Source organism: Ursus arctos, unplaced genomic scaffold (assembly GCF_023065955.2).
Source record: "Ursus arctos isolate Adak ecotype North America unplaced genomic scaffold, UrsArc2.0 scaffold_5, whole genome shotgun sequence".
In the NCBI taxonomy this organism is placed as follows: Eukaryota; Metazoa; Chordata; class Mammalia; order Carnivora; family Ursidae; genus Ursus; species Ursus arctos.
The window spans coordinates 39559373-39575740 of record NW_026623067.1 but is presented as its reverse complement, the minus strand read 5'-3'; the positions used below and the strand labels follow the sequence as shown (position 1 = coordinate 39575740).

Below are 16368 nucleotides of genomic sequence, written 5' to 3'. Positions count from 1 at the left end.
AGTCACAGCAGGATGGACAGGAGCAGGGACAACAGTCCTTAATGCTCAGACTGGCAGGTCAGGCAGCGAGGACACTCTGGCTCCCCAGCATTATTTGTCATCTGTTACGATGCCCTGGTGCCTCATTTCTAAATCTGCTAGTGAAGATCAGTGAGACCCACATTCTCAAAGCAGCACCATCAAATGTGGAAAGTGTAGTTTCTGGTATAGTGGCAGTAAGGAATTTAAAATCCAAGTTTCTCTCACCTCTCAGTACCATGCCCTGGCTGAATGCTGCCATCTCTCTCAGAGAAGGCTACTGTGCCTGTGATCCAGGATATCCTGGCTGGGAAGCTGGGAAGAATGGACACCACATTTGGCCTAGGCCCACATCTATCACCCTATCTGAGGTCCCTCTGCCCCTCACTTGGGCTACTGCACCTATTCCCTGCTTCTGCCTCACCTCCCCTACTTCTCCACTGAGCAGCCACAGTGACATCTTTTAAAAGCTAATTTGATCATGTCACACCCCAGACCACACTGCTCAGTGGTTTTCCACAGTACTTCCGAGAAAAGTCTCCAGAACTCTGCATGGCCTGACCCTGCCATCTCCAGCCACAGCCATCTCCCCTCATCCAAAGCAGATTATTTTTCCCCCAAGTGAAACATGTTCTTCTTGGACTCAGGACCTTTGCACATGCTCTTCCTGCTACCTTCTTTTCTCTACTCACTAGGAATATAAATTCCACTTCTTCTAGGAAGTCTTCCCATCTCTCGGGCTCCATAGGTCACCTATTATCTAACTCCCACAGTATCCTGGTCTTCTCTGCAACACTCAGTTCACTGGGAATTCCTTTTATGGAGGGCCTTACCCACTAGAATGCGAACTTCAGGAGGTCCTCCTGCATCTGCCTTGTTCCCCACTATATTCCTCATGTCTGGCATGGTGGCTCATCAAGTGGATAACGAGGACTCCAATCTTTGAACTGTCGGAAACAACTGGACCGATTAAAACAGGAGGCAGAGAGAAACACAAACACAGCAGAACCTCATTACATTCCTTAGCTAAATGACCTTTCTCCCTCTGGAGGCCTGATTTCTTCTTATCATGGGATTGTATATTGTGACTAGGCCTCAGTTAATTCTTCACAACTGGTTTCCGGTTCAGTTCCGAGAAATATGGGCCATGCCACCACGTGCCACCATGGTCAGTAAACCAGAGCTCTGCGACAATCCAAATAAGGTCAAGATGCATTGGTGTGCCTGCCCATGGCCCGTGGCCCCTGCTGCAGAGACAAGCAGCTCTCTTGTCCCAGTCTCACACAGCACAACAAGGCCAGAAGGACCTGGAGCCTTCACTCATTTTGTCTTACCTTCTGTTTTATTTTCTTCCCCCCAGCAAGGACAAACAATAATTCAGTAAAGGAAATATGAACAATGGAAAGAAAGAGAAAAAAATAAACATATCAAAATGGGCAGTGTCCCTCAGGCCACTGCTTTTAAAGAAAACAAGGAGATTAGATTTGGAGATATTTCAGTGACTTTGCTAAAAAGGAGAAAAATAATCAAGCTGGCCTCTCCCTTTCTGGCTGAATTCCTTATCTCTCTCTCTTGATGTAGAAAGAAAGGATTTCCCAGGCCAGGGGTTGTCACTGGCATGCATCAGAATCCCATGGGGAGATGTACTGAGCTTGCAGGTGCCAGCCCCAACTCAGGTCCAGTGAATGAAAATCCAGGGGGAGGGGCCCTCGCAGGCTCACCCTCCCCCACCCCCCCTGCAGGGAGGGCCCTCTCTGAGGAACAAAGCCCAGAAGGCAAAGGCAGAGTCTCGCCCTGTGCCCACTGACATAAGGTACAGCTCAGGTAAGGAACTCGGATGTGTTCCTGGGGTCCCCAGAGTCAGGTATTGAAAAGCTTGTTCAAAGTAAATGGAAAAGGCCTAAGAAAATCAAAAGAATTAGTGCAAAACATACAGCTTTATGAAACAATGAGCAATCAACCTGTGACCCCTGGTGAGTCTTACCTGTTGGGGTTAAAAACTCAGCAGAAGCTTTGTTTCCTGGATCTCAAGAGGTGGGAAAGGAAAGCAAAGTCCTCTAAGCAAAGCAACCACTTCTCTCCTCTATTGCAAGGCGGAGTCGGCGCGCTTTAGAGAAAGCCAGGCAGCCTTCACGGCACGGCCCCCCATGGCACGAAAGGAATAGGGGAGCAGAGGCTCCACAGCCCCAACCCAGGAGGGAGCCTGGCTCTTTTGTGAATTCCCAAAATATGAAAGGCAGTCATGATCCCATTTGCGGTGGGCTTATCACATGCTGCTACTATGTGCTATCTACATGCTCTTACCGAGTGTGATCTTTACAACAACCCCGCACAGGTACCGTTCAGGTGAGGAAACAGACGCAGAGAGCACCAACGACTTGCCTGCAGTCACACAGCTATCTATAAAGGGTGAGTCAGAGACAATATCCGTCGGTCTGAATCACAGTGATTTCTTAACTTGTATCTTGGCTGTCTCTTATTTTAAATACAAGGACACACACCATTTGGAATGCGACACGAGCAAGAATTCTCAGTTGTCTGCCATTTTTATTTGACTGTGCCCAGCCTCACCTCCGCCTGGGAGATGAACCAGGTGCTTATTTCAGTAAGTGTTACTGACTTCCTCCAATGCATTGTGCTCTGTGGCAGGCACCAAAGTCCCAGATGTAATAAGTGGGAGACGAGGTCCCCCTTGCAAGAATTTACCGTAAATTTACAAAATGACAGTGGATTAAAGAGACAGGCATAAAGCACTGACAGGCCGTTTTACCAGAGGTCTGGGAATTGCTGGATTATGCAGAGATTATACCTGGAGATTTAGAGAGGAGGTGTGCTTTGAACAGAGGTCAGAGCTGAGAGCTAAGGGTGGTGCAGAAGAGGAGAAAAGTGGTACAAGTATCAGTCTAAAGACAACTCCAACCAAGGCTGCCCGCAGCCAATGCTGCCTCGGGGCATTCTGCTCCCCCTTAGTCCTGGCCCAATGGACTCTGCCAAGCGCCCAAGCCCACACTGGAAAAGCAACCCTTGGGTTGGGTCACGTGTCCGGAAGTGCCTGCAGGGAAATTCCAAGAAGGGTGCTGCGCATCCTCAGAGCACCGTGAGGCAAGGGGAGCAAGGCTCCCGTTTTAGGAGGTGACTTTGAAACCAAAGTCAGCGGGTCTGAAACTTTCAAATTAATTTCTCCTCTACCTTGAAGAGCTGACAGAGAAATCAGAAAGGAAGCCCATGTAAGCCAAGGAGTAAAAATGGAACTTAAACCCATAATAGGTAGAAGCTTGCTGAATATTTTGAGTGAAAACCTTAACAAAATGCACGTGCTTTCCCCAGCAATTCCGTGTCCATAAACCCTCCCCGGGAAGTAACCACATGGGGTGCAAGGATGACTGCAGCAGTTTTGTTTATAACAGTGACAAAGACTAACACAACCACGTGTCCAACAAGAGATGATTAGCTCACAGAGTTTTGCACAGCCACAAAATGGAATCCTGTAATCCTTTGCAGCCATTACAAATGGAGATGGAGATTTATGTTTATTGACTAGGAAAAAAATCCTAGCGTATTTAGTCAAGTCTGGCTATAAATAAGCAGATTATAAAACAGTTTATATATATGTAATTTTATAAAGTGGAATCACGTGATTCTACTTTCTTCAGACCGAGCCTGAATCAATTGAATAGAATTGAAATCATACAGAATAAACTCTCTGATCACAGTGTAATTAACTCAGATATCAAAAACCATAACATAACTAGGAAAACTACAAATATTTTCAATTAAACAACACACTTTGAAATAATCCATCAAAAGAAAATCCATAGAATAAGGAGAATTTATAGATTAATTTAAACTGAACAATATACAAAAATATAGCACATGAAAATTTGGGGAGGCAACTAAAATAATTATTAAAGGGAAACTTTTACTTTTAGCTGCTCATATTAAAAAACATTTTTTAAGGTCTAATATTAATGACCTCAGATTCTGCACAAAAATAAATAAGTAGGGGCACCTGGGTGGCTCAGTCGGTTAAGCGTCTCAGGTCATGATCTTAGCGCCCTGGGATTGAGTCCCACATTCAAAAAGAATGTAAATAAATAAAAGGGCAAAGTAAAGTAAAAGTAAGCCAAAATAAGAAAAATGAAAAATAAAGATAGCAGCAAAATAGGAATCAGGTAAACAATGCAGAAATCTAAGCAGGCATAAAGCTGTCATTTTGTTTCAGAAAATCTGAGATATTCCTATGTATAAGGCCCTTTGTAAAAGACTTCTATCTCTATGAATAGACATGTTAACAGAAGTTATCTTTGGCTGATAGAATCAAGGAAGATCTTTTTTTTTTTTTTTTTTTTTTTTTTTTTTTTATTTTTTTTTTTTATTTTTTTTTTAAAGATTTTATTTATTTATTTGACAGAGATAGAAACAGCCAGCGAGAGAGGGAACACAAGCAGGGGGAGTGGCAGAGGAAGAAGCAGGCTCATAGCGGAAGAGCCTGATGTGGGGCTCGATCCCATAACGCCGGGATCACGCCCTGAGCCGAAGGCAGGCGCTTAACCGCTGTGCCACCCAGGCGCCCCAAGGAAGATCTTTAAAGGCTTCTTGTTGACGTTTATCTGTATTTTCTTTTTTTTCTATCCCTCTTTTATATTTGAGGGCTCCTAAGGGGACTGACTGACATCCTCTGCTTATTTGTTGAAAAGCAATAGACCCTAACTATTAACCCTTCTTTTCCCAAAGGAGGGGCATGTGCCCTGCTGATACGGAAGTTCTGAGTGGGATGAAGATATCTCTCAATCACACGCAGAGAGAAAGGGAGCCCACTTTGAAGTTTCCTTTGGTTATTATGACTGTAGTCAAGGCTTTGGCTTGGTGCAATTATGTCACTTGCTTTCCTCTCTTTGCAAGCGGAAGGGCCACAGGGGCAGGAAGCGGCACCTAAGCAGAAGCCAACCACAGCTGCCCCTCCACTGTATTTATCTCGAGGACTGCTTTCTGTTCATGGAAAGCTTTTGCGTGAATACTCGAGAAAGAAACTTCCTTTAAACAAGGAAATGAACTTTAGGTAAAACCACACATCAGTAGTTTAAATAAAATTCACAAAAAAGGAATCTGGTAAGGGGATAGCCATCAAAATGATGCCGCCCGCACTCCTGTACTGCAGTCCAAAGGAAAGTGGAGTGAAGCTCTGGGGAGGAAGCAACTGCCCCCGAGGGCATATCAGTGTGCACTGGAATGTCCCCATAGGTCCCTCAGGCCTTGAGTCCTGTCTATCTTGTCGCTGCCGTATAAAAACAACAGCACAGAAACAGTAAGTGTGCAATTTGCTCAGGTGATGACCCAGGCAGTTGGAAGACCATTTCGAACAGGATTCCACGTCCAGATAAATCCTGCAGGGAGGATGATTGACGTGGGAGGTTTCTAAGAGCAGATAACTCTTCTTTGCAATGTTTGTCCAGAGGAAAGAGGCACTTCCCCAGGAAGAAGGTCAAGGCCGGTCTATTTTTATAAAAGCATTTCAAATGGTTTAGTGGACTTACTTCCCTGTGGTTCCCAGGAATCCTGCAGCAGGCTCTCAGGAGGATGTTGGTGATAGGGAGCAGAGACTTGATGAGTGACAATCAATAATTATCTCTATATTTGCTTCACTTTTTCAAAAAAAAATAATCTAGGGGAAAAACACTTGCTCTAGAAGAGCAAATGTTGACAAAGAGCAGAATGTCCCAAGGTCAAGATTTTGCAAGCTGAAGATTGATTTATTCACTCATTCCCTTTTATTCAATAAATAATCAGGCATCCCCTCTGTGCCAGGCACTGTTTACGGGCTGGGGAGAAGACGGTAAATAAACATGTCTTCTGCCCTCCAAGAGCTTACGGTCTACTGGGGGCGGAAGACATGAGACAGGCCAACACATGGATGGATATATACTTAATTACAAACAGCCGGAAACATTGGATAGGAAAGAACAGGAGGTACAAAAGAGACTAATGGAGGCGGGGGTGGGAGCAGAACTTAGATTGGGAGTTCAGGGAAGACCTCTGAGGAGGTGGCTTCAGCTGCCATCTGAAGAGCGAGGAGGAGCCAGCGAGGAGAAAGTGCTAGTAAGTGAACAGTGTGTATGAAGGCAGCCATGTGGAAGAGACCATACTAGACTCAAGGATCCAAAAGAAGACAGGGGTGGAAGGACTGACACAGTGGGCAAAGGGAGGGAGTGGTGGGAGGCCAGGCCAGGCCATCCAGGATCTTGCAGGATTCAGATTTTACTTTATGGAAATAAAAAGCTACAGAAGGTTACAAGCAAGGGGTTGATGTAGGTTTTCAAAGATCCTTCTCACTCTGTATAAAAATGATGGGAGGGGACATGGACAAGAGAGGCTATTTCAGAAGTTAAGACTGTGGACTGGACTAGGCGTTGACGGTAGGTACTAATGACATAAATCTGATAGCTCTTAACTTGGCCATAAGAGCTTAGGAATTCTACTAGCATTGGAGCTGGGACTAAGGTGAGGCAAGGGAGGCACTTGCGTTGGGCACAAAATTTACTCAGAAACCAAAATAAATAACATTTTAGTGCAATATTTTTTTAAGTTCATTTACTTATTTAAGTAATCTCTATACCCAATGTGGGGCTCAAAGTCACAACCCCGAGATCAAGAGTCGCATGCTCCTCCAACTGAGCCAGCTGGGCACCCCGTTAGTGCAATATTTTTAAAAAATCAAATTTAGGGCAAAATAATCCTTGATGAACAAAATATCAAATTTCTTTTAAAAAGACAGGATCAGCAACAGTGCTGTGCCAAGCCACATAAGGAGCCTGAGGCAAAAGGAAAACGTCTGTAATATTGATCCTCTCTGTATTCAAAATTTTGATATTTTGTTCGTTTCCTCTCTCTTGTTCTGGCTAGCTGACCTTCCCCACCTGTAAACCAAGAGATACTATGCAAAGAAAACTAACAACAAAAATCATCACAAGCCCCCTGGTGGTACAGATGCTCTTCTTTTTCCTGATTCTGGGGACTCTGAGACAGAAAGTGCATCATAGTTGCTCCATAAATATTTCTGATAATGCTAATGGCTAATATCTATCAGGCTCTTCATATGTCAGGAACTTTGCCAGAAACTGGTAAATACAATGATCTAATTTTATCCTCACACCAATCCTGTGAGGTAGCATTACCCCTGTTTTACCATGATTGGCATATACCTGGTTAGCATTTAGTGAATACAGGAAGAAAGAAAGGATGTACAGATTGAAGGGAAAATGAGAGAAAAGAAAAGTGACGGGTCCCATACTATTCCTTAAAAGTCCTACCTGGATTACCAGTGATTCCAACTCCCTTGGCAAACACTCTTCTCCGACAAACTCTAATTACCACACTGAAATGGACCTGTGCAGAAAGGAAACTAAACTTAAACATCATCTTTTCCATAGGGATTATTTTTGGCAAGTTAGGTGTTTTAAACCAAACAGCTTTTCTAAGAACATATTTCTTTAATTCATTCATTCCCAAATGTTTACTGAGCAATCACTATGCATCAGGCACACATCTAGGTACTGTCATATGTGAGCAAATCAAACCTGAATGTGGGTCCTCGTGAGGCATATAGTCTACTGTGTGTGTGTGTATTGGGAGGTGTGCTGGCACGAGACAGTCAATAACTAGTAAGCGAACACATACGTAGGATCACAAATTATCATGTGTTATAGAAGTAGAGACAGGGAAGTGAGGGGAGCTACCTAGATAGGGTGGGCCCGACACAATTAGACTCAGGGAGGCAGGTATCCTGCTTCCCATAATACTTATGTTGCTGAAAATGCTGTCTGAAGAATTTTTGCAAATCAAATCAACCAAACTCCCACCACAAAGTGTGAAATTTTACAACCTAATGACTTACTCCTCTCGAGGACAGTTTCGAAAAGCAATACCATTTACTTGTTTTCTACCCAAACACATCTATCGAAAAGGTCTTCCCACCACTGAAGGGTCAAGAACACAATACTGGAAAACACTGGAAAATGTTCTGCTTTCTGTCCGCCCCACCCCTGTGGGCTCATCTAAATGTCTAGATTTATGGAATTCCCGAGGAGCCCCTTGAACCCGCAAATACCAAGGAGAAACCGAGGAATACAGGACCTTTGAAAGCCAGCAGAAATTATGCGCAAAAAGATGGCAGCCTAGCAAAGTGAGGAGAAGTCCCTCTGACATTTCTTCTTGCCTCCTGTTGCCTAATCTACTTTCATAGGCCAATAATGTAGAAATTCTCCATTTTTCAAACAACCCCACCCAACAGAGTAGCACTTTGATCTCAAGAGCATGACAGAGGAGCAGTGGATGGTACAGGGTATAAATGGCTTTGAAAGGTCAGTCAGAAAAAAGAAATAAACAAGGAGAGGAACCGTGAGGAGTTGAAGGAATGAAAGCAAACCATGCTTTGAACTACCTGCCAACTTGAAAGCAAACTCCCCTGAGAGGCCACGGTTGACAGATGAGTGTACTGGCAAGGTTTCTGGTACCTACCTATGCTTGCAATGTGCAACATGCACCTTCTTGGAGATGCTAAACACCAGGGGCAGACTTATCTCTTAGTTTACCGTCTTGGATACAAGATTTCAACACACTGCCAAGCTCTTTCGTCCCTTATCAAGCATCAGGCCTTGCCGGGGCCTTCAGTGATATTCTCTTACTTCATCTCCTCCCCATAAAGCCCACCTGGTTCCTGCCAACAGCTGGGATGTGGGTAGGGCTGTGTGTGGAATACCAGTGACATGGTCACAGGACCACGGGGGCCAGCGGGCCTGCTGAAACAGGGCAAAATGTGCAGATGGGAGAAAGGTCCCTTTTGGACTTTTTGTGTGGGATCAAAGAGAGCTGGCAAGGGAAAGGAACCTCTAAAAATAGCCAAAGTCCTTAAAAAGAAATCATGCAAAAGGAAACAAGGTTTATACTGTCCTAATGTAGGTTCTGCAAAAACTAAGCCCTGGCAGGCTGGCGCTGGGACAGCTTATTATTTTCTTCCTGCCCTTTGGCGGAGACACCCACTGGGTCCCTTTGCAAATCCTGGGCCCTGCTCCCCCGCCTGCTTCCTGCATAGTGCTAGAAGTCTCTGCAGGAATGTAGCTCTCCTGGGGCACAGCTGGGGCCTCCATGGCCCACTTTCAAGATCCAGAATAGACTCTGACATGTGAAACGAGCTCCACGGGGTTTACAATCCTCCTTCGTATCCAAGCACCTTAAATACAAAACCTCATGCCGGGATTGCTAACCATTCTTCCAGAGACGCCTGCATATCATCTGTCTGGCAGAAATGTGAGTTTTGTCCTTTTTACTCTTCAGTGTTTTGAATGAGCATGGGGCCCTTGGAAATGAGGCTGCCCAACAGAGGGGTCACATAATAAACTGATGTCTTGGGGCTCAGGGTTTTGCTCTTGGCTCAGGCAAAGATGTGCTTTGATAAGCTGTTCAGCCTCTGTCACACTTCTCTTGGCTAGAGAAAAAGAGAAAGGGCTCATCTATCCCACGTCATAGGAAGAAGAGAAAATACAAAATGATTATCAAGTATCTCATGTAGGATCTATACACAACAGGCACCCAGAGTTGCCTGTTTACTCATATAAAATGCTTTGTGAAACTCCAAGTGCCATAAAAATGTAAATAACCAATGCCTTAAACCAGAGGCTCTTAGTAACAACCATAACAGCACCTTCTATTTCCTAGGCACTAACTACTTGTGAGGCCCTTCCCAGGCCTGCCTTGCTCTACTCCTCCCTTGTGGCACTGGGACGAGACCAGTATGCATAATAGCTTCATTTTACAGATGAGGCAGCTGAGATCAGAAGGGTCAATGACCTGCCCAGTCATGCAAATAGTTAATGACACAGCAGAAACCAAAACCCAGGTCTACGAGAACTTCCCTTCTTCCTGGCCTTTCCAGCCCCGTCCCAAGTAGGACTATCCACTCAGTTACCCCAGGGGGCTCTGGCCCCACCCAGCCCTATGAAAGCAAAGGCAACTGATTCTACTGTGACAAAGGCCAGGAGGGACTTGACTGCCACTGGGTCATCTTGGGGAAGCATCACAGTGACGATCATAAACTGCTGATGGGGTATTTATAGCGCTGAGAAAGAGGGCCATTTTGAGTCTGCCAAGACTCCATTCAAGAGACACAAGTATCTGTCGATGGGGGCTGCGTGAGTTATGGGGGCTGGGAGGGCAGACAGAGTAAACAGAATAGAGAAGCTAAGGATCAGTCATCCAAAGGGCCTCTGTCTCTTTCCCGTATTTCTTTGGCAATTAAAATCATGGACTCTGCAGTCATTAAACCCTATGTTCAGATCCCGGCTCTAACAATGATTTATCTGCGTGACCTTAGACAAACTGTTTAAACTCTCCAAGCCTCGGTGTCCTTAGCTGCAAACTGGGGATAAAAAAGCAATGCCTTGAGTTCAGTTCAGGGCAGCCTCCCTGTTCAGTTAATTAAACTTTGGGACATGACCAGGCTAGGGTAGATGATTACATAGAAAATATTACTCTATTTATTTATCTCTCAGCCGAAAGAAAGAAAAGAAAAGAAAAGAAAAGAAAAGAAAAGAAAAGAAGGGAGGAAGGGAAGAAGGAAAGGGAAAAGCAATGCCTACCTCACAGAACTTCTCTGAAGATTAATTGAAATAATGTATGCAAAGCACTTAGGACAGTACCTGGTACATAGTAAATGTTCAAGAAAAGGTCACTACTTTATGATTTACGAGCTTATTTGATTATTTCTGGGTATGTCCAGAACAGGCTGTTGGGAAACATACAGTAGGGCAAGCCCTTAGCATTTCCAAAGAGATAACAAACACATACTTCAAAAGACTGAGCTTGGAGAAGCCAAATTTTGTAGGTCAGGAGGGAAAAAAAAACACCTAGCAAACAGACCATCTTCCTACGAGTTGGAAGGTCTGCTGTCTCTGAGAAAAGAATGTCCTTGTGGGCTGGTTCTGGACATTGTAACTTGCACAACATTTTCAAGAGAGTGCTGGAGGCACATCACTGAGAGCAGCCTAGGGGACGGGAGGAGGGCTGCCAGAGCCCCTGCAGAACCACTTTGTATTTGGCCGGAAGCCCAGGGCTCCAAAGACTCAGTCTGCAGGAAGCACACGTGCATGTAGGAAGTGTGGAGGTCTTCAGGCTGGCCCAGAGCCTGTAGGACGCTCCGGACCCAGGAGCACCAGAACTGTTCAGACAGGACGGAGGCCTGCAGAGCGTGCCGCTGTGCTGGGGAGCGCACAGGCTTTCCTCTTGGAAAGTGTTTTCTCTAAGCATTAAAATAATTCCTGACCTCCAAGTGAATGATGCTCTATGGGGGTCCGCGTTTGAGGGGTGGATAAGCCGCACTGCAGAGAATTAAAGACCCCGAACCCACGGAACAAAGAATGGAGTGGAAGAGATCCCTGGGAATGTGTGTGTCTCTGCTTATGTTTCTTACTCCTCATGAAGGAGTGCAGGGGCTAAGAGTGGGTTTGAGCTGCTGGGGACAGTTCGGCTGGATTTCCAGGCCCCACTTCCTACCAGCTTCATGTCGTCCAAGCATCTGTGCCCCTCTTACTAGAAGCTCAGCTGGATTGATCTGGTATGGCCAGATTATAACCTCCTTAAAGACAGACACTGTGATTTCTACTGCAGGCCCAGACTCCCTTCTCTAAAAACCCTCGGGGCTAGATATGGTTCTGAGCAGAGACTTTGGGGGATTTTAGACAGGTAGTTTGGTACATATATTGTATATTATGGAACAACTTCAGTGGGGTCTGGGGCAGTCCCCTGTCATCAAACACATTGGTGGTTCTGCACCAGACTGATTACACAAATATTAACACAAAGGGTGATAAATAAAGACTTTAAATCGTCTCAGGACAGTTTGGGTCAGGTTTTGCCACAATTGGCGTTATGAAAGAATATCCAGTTTTCAGAGCTTTTTGTGTTTCAGAATGTAGATTAGGGATTTCAGGTCTTTCTTTTCATTTCCGTTCTTTCTCTTTATTTTCTTTTTTAAATTTCCAGAACAGTCTGCCTGTGGCAGGTGCTGAGTAGGAGTGGTTGGCATCTAGAGTATGACATCTTAGATCTCCCTCAAATAATATTTGATCCTGGAAGCCAGGGGTGGTTTATTCTCACTGACTTAAGGATTCTTGAGGATTAGAAGGATTCTAAATTAAAGAACAGGAGAGAAAGACACTGAACCCACAGGCTCTCTGTCATCCTGGACAGTAACACACAAACCCATGAATACACCGAGAACGGTAACTAGTACATGATGTTCAGCGCCCGAGTAAATGAGAGGAGGGCATCATGGCACATCAGTGGCAATGGTAAGCTTTAGCTGATTGCTTAGAAAATGATATTTTTTAAATATTGCTAAAATATTACTAAATGTTAAACTCAAGTTTGTTCAATGCTAAGTCAATAGCACAGGGGATTGGCAAACAAAACAAGCTACATGGAGAATGATAATCAAACTAATATCTATGAATGCTCGCACGTTTTCAAATGCTGGGCTTAGCGCTTTGTACATGTGATCACTAAACACAGCAATTCTGCGCGGTAGCTAATGGGACCCCATTCTGCAGATGGGGAAACTGAGGCTCTCTGAGACTGAGTGAGTACGTTGCTAGCGAGTGTACAGCTAGGACTGAAACCTGAGTCTAATAGTATGCTGGTAAACCAGCTATCAGAGAAAAGGAAGGAAGGATGAAGGGAGGGAGGGAGGGAGGGAGGAACTGAAGGAAGAAAGAGAGGTAGGGGGAAAAAAGAAGAAAAGAAAAAAGAAAAGAGAGAAAAAAGCCCTGATTATAGTATTTTCCAGTTTCTTTGGTGTAAATACTCTCACGGGGTTGATTTCAAGCCCACTAATGATTTACTAACCAGCTTGCAAAATTCCTGAATATTTAAAAATTGGCTTTCACAAACCTGGAGGAACCACCTCCTGTACACACAGTTGAGTCTACGCCATGGCCATGTCCGCAGTTTGCTGCCAGCTCTGGAAGATGAGATTGCAGCTCACGAACACAGCTGGCCTGGGAGCAGCAGACCGAGACGCTAGCCCCGCCAGGCAGCCAGGGGCACATTCCTACCCCAGACCTGGTACAGATCACTGACGGGGGAGGAAGGGGAAAAAGACAGAAGAACACCCTGCTCCCTTTCTTCGGGCAAACTTTTCTTCACCAGAGGGTGTGAGGTGGGTTCCTGCCAAACCTGGCACTCCCTGACAGACAGACAAAACCTAGAGTTCTTTTTCGGCCCTACAAAATTTTTCACAGTGAGATAAAGAAGTCCGACTTGAGGCTAAAAGATCTGATCCTTTTTTTGAGATTCTTAAATTCCCAAATATTGCCTTCAAGGAAGTAAGGAAGTATCTTCTACAAGATGGGAAAAATGTTTGGGTCTGCTTTTAACCAAGGGTAGAATATTCCAGCCTAATTTGAACCCACTTAAAATATGTTTAGGGTCTTGGTTTAGCCTCTCTGTTAATACCTATAGGATGCCACTTTCTAATTAGGTCTTCTGATAACATGTTTCCACTAGAGGCTCCTAATAAGGGACTGGACTGGTATTCAATCAACAAATATGCCAAGGGCAATGATTATGTGCAGGCATTTGCTAGTAAACGCAGGGCCTAGAAAAAGAGGCATAGCTTTTGTTCCATAGCTTTAGAGACTAGTGAAGGAGACAGTCAAGTAACCTTAGTTAAATTATATTCATTCACTCATTCAACAAATATTTATCAAGGGCCCATTAGATGCCAGGCATTTTGCCAGGTGCTGGGATACCATGGTGAGCAAGCAGATTGGTTTGTACTATTATGGATCTGACAATCCAGTCATAGAGAAAGACATTAATTAAATAATCAGAAGAATGAATGTGTAATTAAAAAATGAAGTAAGGGCTTGGAGGAAATGTTAGATGGTCCTACGAGAATGGGAGGAAGCTGACCCAGTTAAAGTCAGCAAAGGCTTCCTTGAGGAATTGGCAATTGAACTAGGACTTGAACAAAATGTAGCCGTTCACCAGGCGAGTGGGGTGGAGGGAGAGAGAGGAATAGTGCTCTACAGAGCGGGAACCGTGTAGGCCAAGATCCTAGGCTGAACAGGGGCATGGGGTTTCAGGGAAATGGAAGGCCAGTGTGGGGTAAGAGAATGGTGGGTGATGAGGCACGGGGGAAGCCAAGGCTGGTCCTCTGAGCCTTACAGGCCCTGTTAAGGCCTTATAACTTTTTTTAAAAAGCAAAAGGTAACTTTTAAATATGCTTTGTAATTGAAGTGTAGTTGACATACAATACTCTGTTAGTTCTAGGTGTACAACATAGTGATTCGACACTCATATGCATTATGAAACAATAGGGATGAGGTCTTAGTCTTTACCCCAAGCAATGGGAAACCGCTGAATGGTTTCAGTGGGAGATATACATGGCAGTTATAGCCAGGGCTTCCACAGGGTAAATGATGTGCTACTCGAGGGGCATATAGGGAGTCAACTAAAATCGAAACTGGCATGTGTGGTGTGGATGGCGGGGGGGGGGGGGGGCGGTTAGGGCTGGGGGATGCGTCCACATCGGCTTTCTGGAGGAGGACATATCTGAGATGACTTTTTGAAGGGAGAGGATTACCTAGACTGGCCACGGTGGAAGGTGGAGGGAGGAAGAGAGAATGCTTCTGGGTGAGTGTGAGGGTGTGGGGGGACTACAAGAAGAACAAGCCAATACGAGAAAAGGCAACGGAGTTAGGCAGGGACCTGATGATGAATCCTCACAGGTCACGGTGGGGTCTGGGTTTTATCCTGATGGCCGCAGACAAGCTACTGACACAGCCAGAGATCCTCAGCAGGAAAACAATGACCAGACTCATGCCTTAGAAAGGACAGTAGCAGCAGGGTCGACAGTGGGTTAGAAGGCTGCAGTGCTGGAGAAGACAGACCCCCTCTGCCTGCCTGAGCAGCCCGGGTGAGATAAGGGGTTGCATCAGCAGGGAGCAGCCACAGTGAGGACGGAGAAGAGAGGATGATTTTAAGAGACATTAAAAAGGAACAGTTGAATGGGCTTTGTCACCAGTGGGATGAGTAGGAGTGATTTCTGCTCTACCCACAGAATAGTCTAAACAGAATGGATTCTTCTACTTGTGTTGAGTGTTGCCTTATGATCTGGTACAGGGTCAGTTTTTGTAAGCGTTCAATGCATCCTTGACAAGAATAGTGTTCACTAATTGTTGGGTGCAGCATTCCCTTGTTAATTCATTCAGTTAAGCTTGTTGCATTTCAGTCTACACTCTTATCAATATTTTTTGTCTGTTCGCTTTAACATTTATGACAGAAAGGTATTTACATCTCCCGCCATCATGGTGGACTTGCCAAATTCTCTTCATTTTGTTCTTTTCTGTTTCATATGTTTGGAGGCTCTGTCATTAAGTATACATAAGCTTATAGTTTTTATATCTTCCTGTTGAATTATTCCACTTATCATTATGCAGTGATCCCTTTTATCATTGATCATTCTTTTTGCCTTAGACCTAATTTCTATGATATTAACATAGCCACACCAACTTTTAATTTTTGTTAACATTGGTCTGGTATCTATTTTTCATCCTTTTTGCTTTTAACCTTCCTGTGTCCTTATGTTTTAAACATGGCTCTTGTAATTGGAGCGTAGGTGGAATTTTTAAGAATCCAGTAGCTAGTAAATATGGCCCATTTACATTCTATTGTGACTATAAATGTATTTGGATTTATTTCTGCCACCTAATTTTGAGCACTGTTTATGATTTTCTATTCTTTTTCTGGATTCCTTTGGATAAGTACAGTTTTATTTCTTTCACCTCATTTCCCTTGTCCCTACCAGTTGCTGGTTGGAATCACTGCATTCTATTTCTTTTCTTTTAGTAGTTACTCTTAACATTTAATATGCATTTAATATTTGACTCAACAAAACCTAAGGTTAATTAATATCTCTAACAAAGAGTTAATACTTTGGGGTGATGCCATCGATAAAGACTGAGATGTAGTGAAGAGAAGGGCCATATGCACCCCAATGCTCATAGCAGCATTGTCCACAATAGCCAAATCATGGAAGGAACCGAGATGCCCTTCAACAGATGAATGGATTAAGAAGTTGTGGTCCATATATACAATGGAATATTACTCAGCTATCAGAAAGAACGAGTTCTCAACATTTGCTGCAACATGGACGGCACTGGAGGAGATAATGCTAAGTGAAATTAGTCAAGCAGAGAAAGACAATTATCATATGATTTCTCTCATCTATGGAACATAAGAACTAGGAAGATCAGTAGGGGAAAAAAGGGATATGGGGCGCCTGGGTGGCACAGCGGT

The 16368-nt window shown here is 44.3% G+C and overlaps 1 protein-coding gene and 1 non-coding gene across 10 annotated transcripts in view; both read left to right on the top strand.

Moving 5' to 3' along the window:
• FGF1 (fibroblast growth factor 1) overlaps positions 1-16368 on the top strand; it is a 94166-nt gene that overhangs the window by 52519 nt on the left and 25279 nt on the right. The window contains exon 2 of one of the 9 annotated variants that reach the window (XM_026499024.4): positions 2354-2427. The exons of 6 other annotated variants lie outside the window; for them this stretch is intronic. The gene's annotated coding sequence lies outside the window, so the exon portion shown is untranslated. Of the gene's footprint in view, positions 1-2353; positions 2428-9063; positions 9322-12996; positions 13226-16368 lie in introns of those variants that run through there. 2 more of the 9 variants (XM_044384192.3, XM_026499021.4) reach the window with 2 other exon arrangements.
• LOC113255426 (small nucleolar RNA SNORA36 family) lies at positions 10445-10571 on the top strand. Its single transcript, XR_003316299.1, has one exon. It is a non-coding gene; the product is annotated as a small nucleolar RNA SNORA36 family (small nucleolar RNA).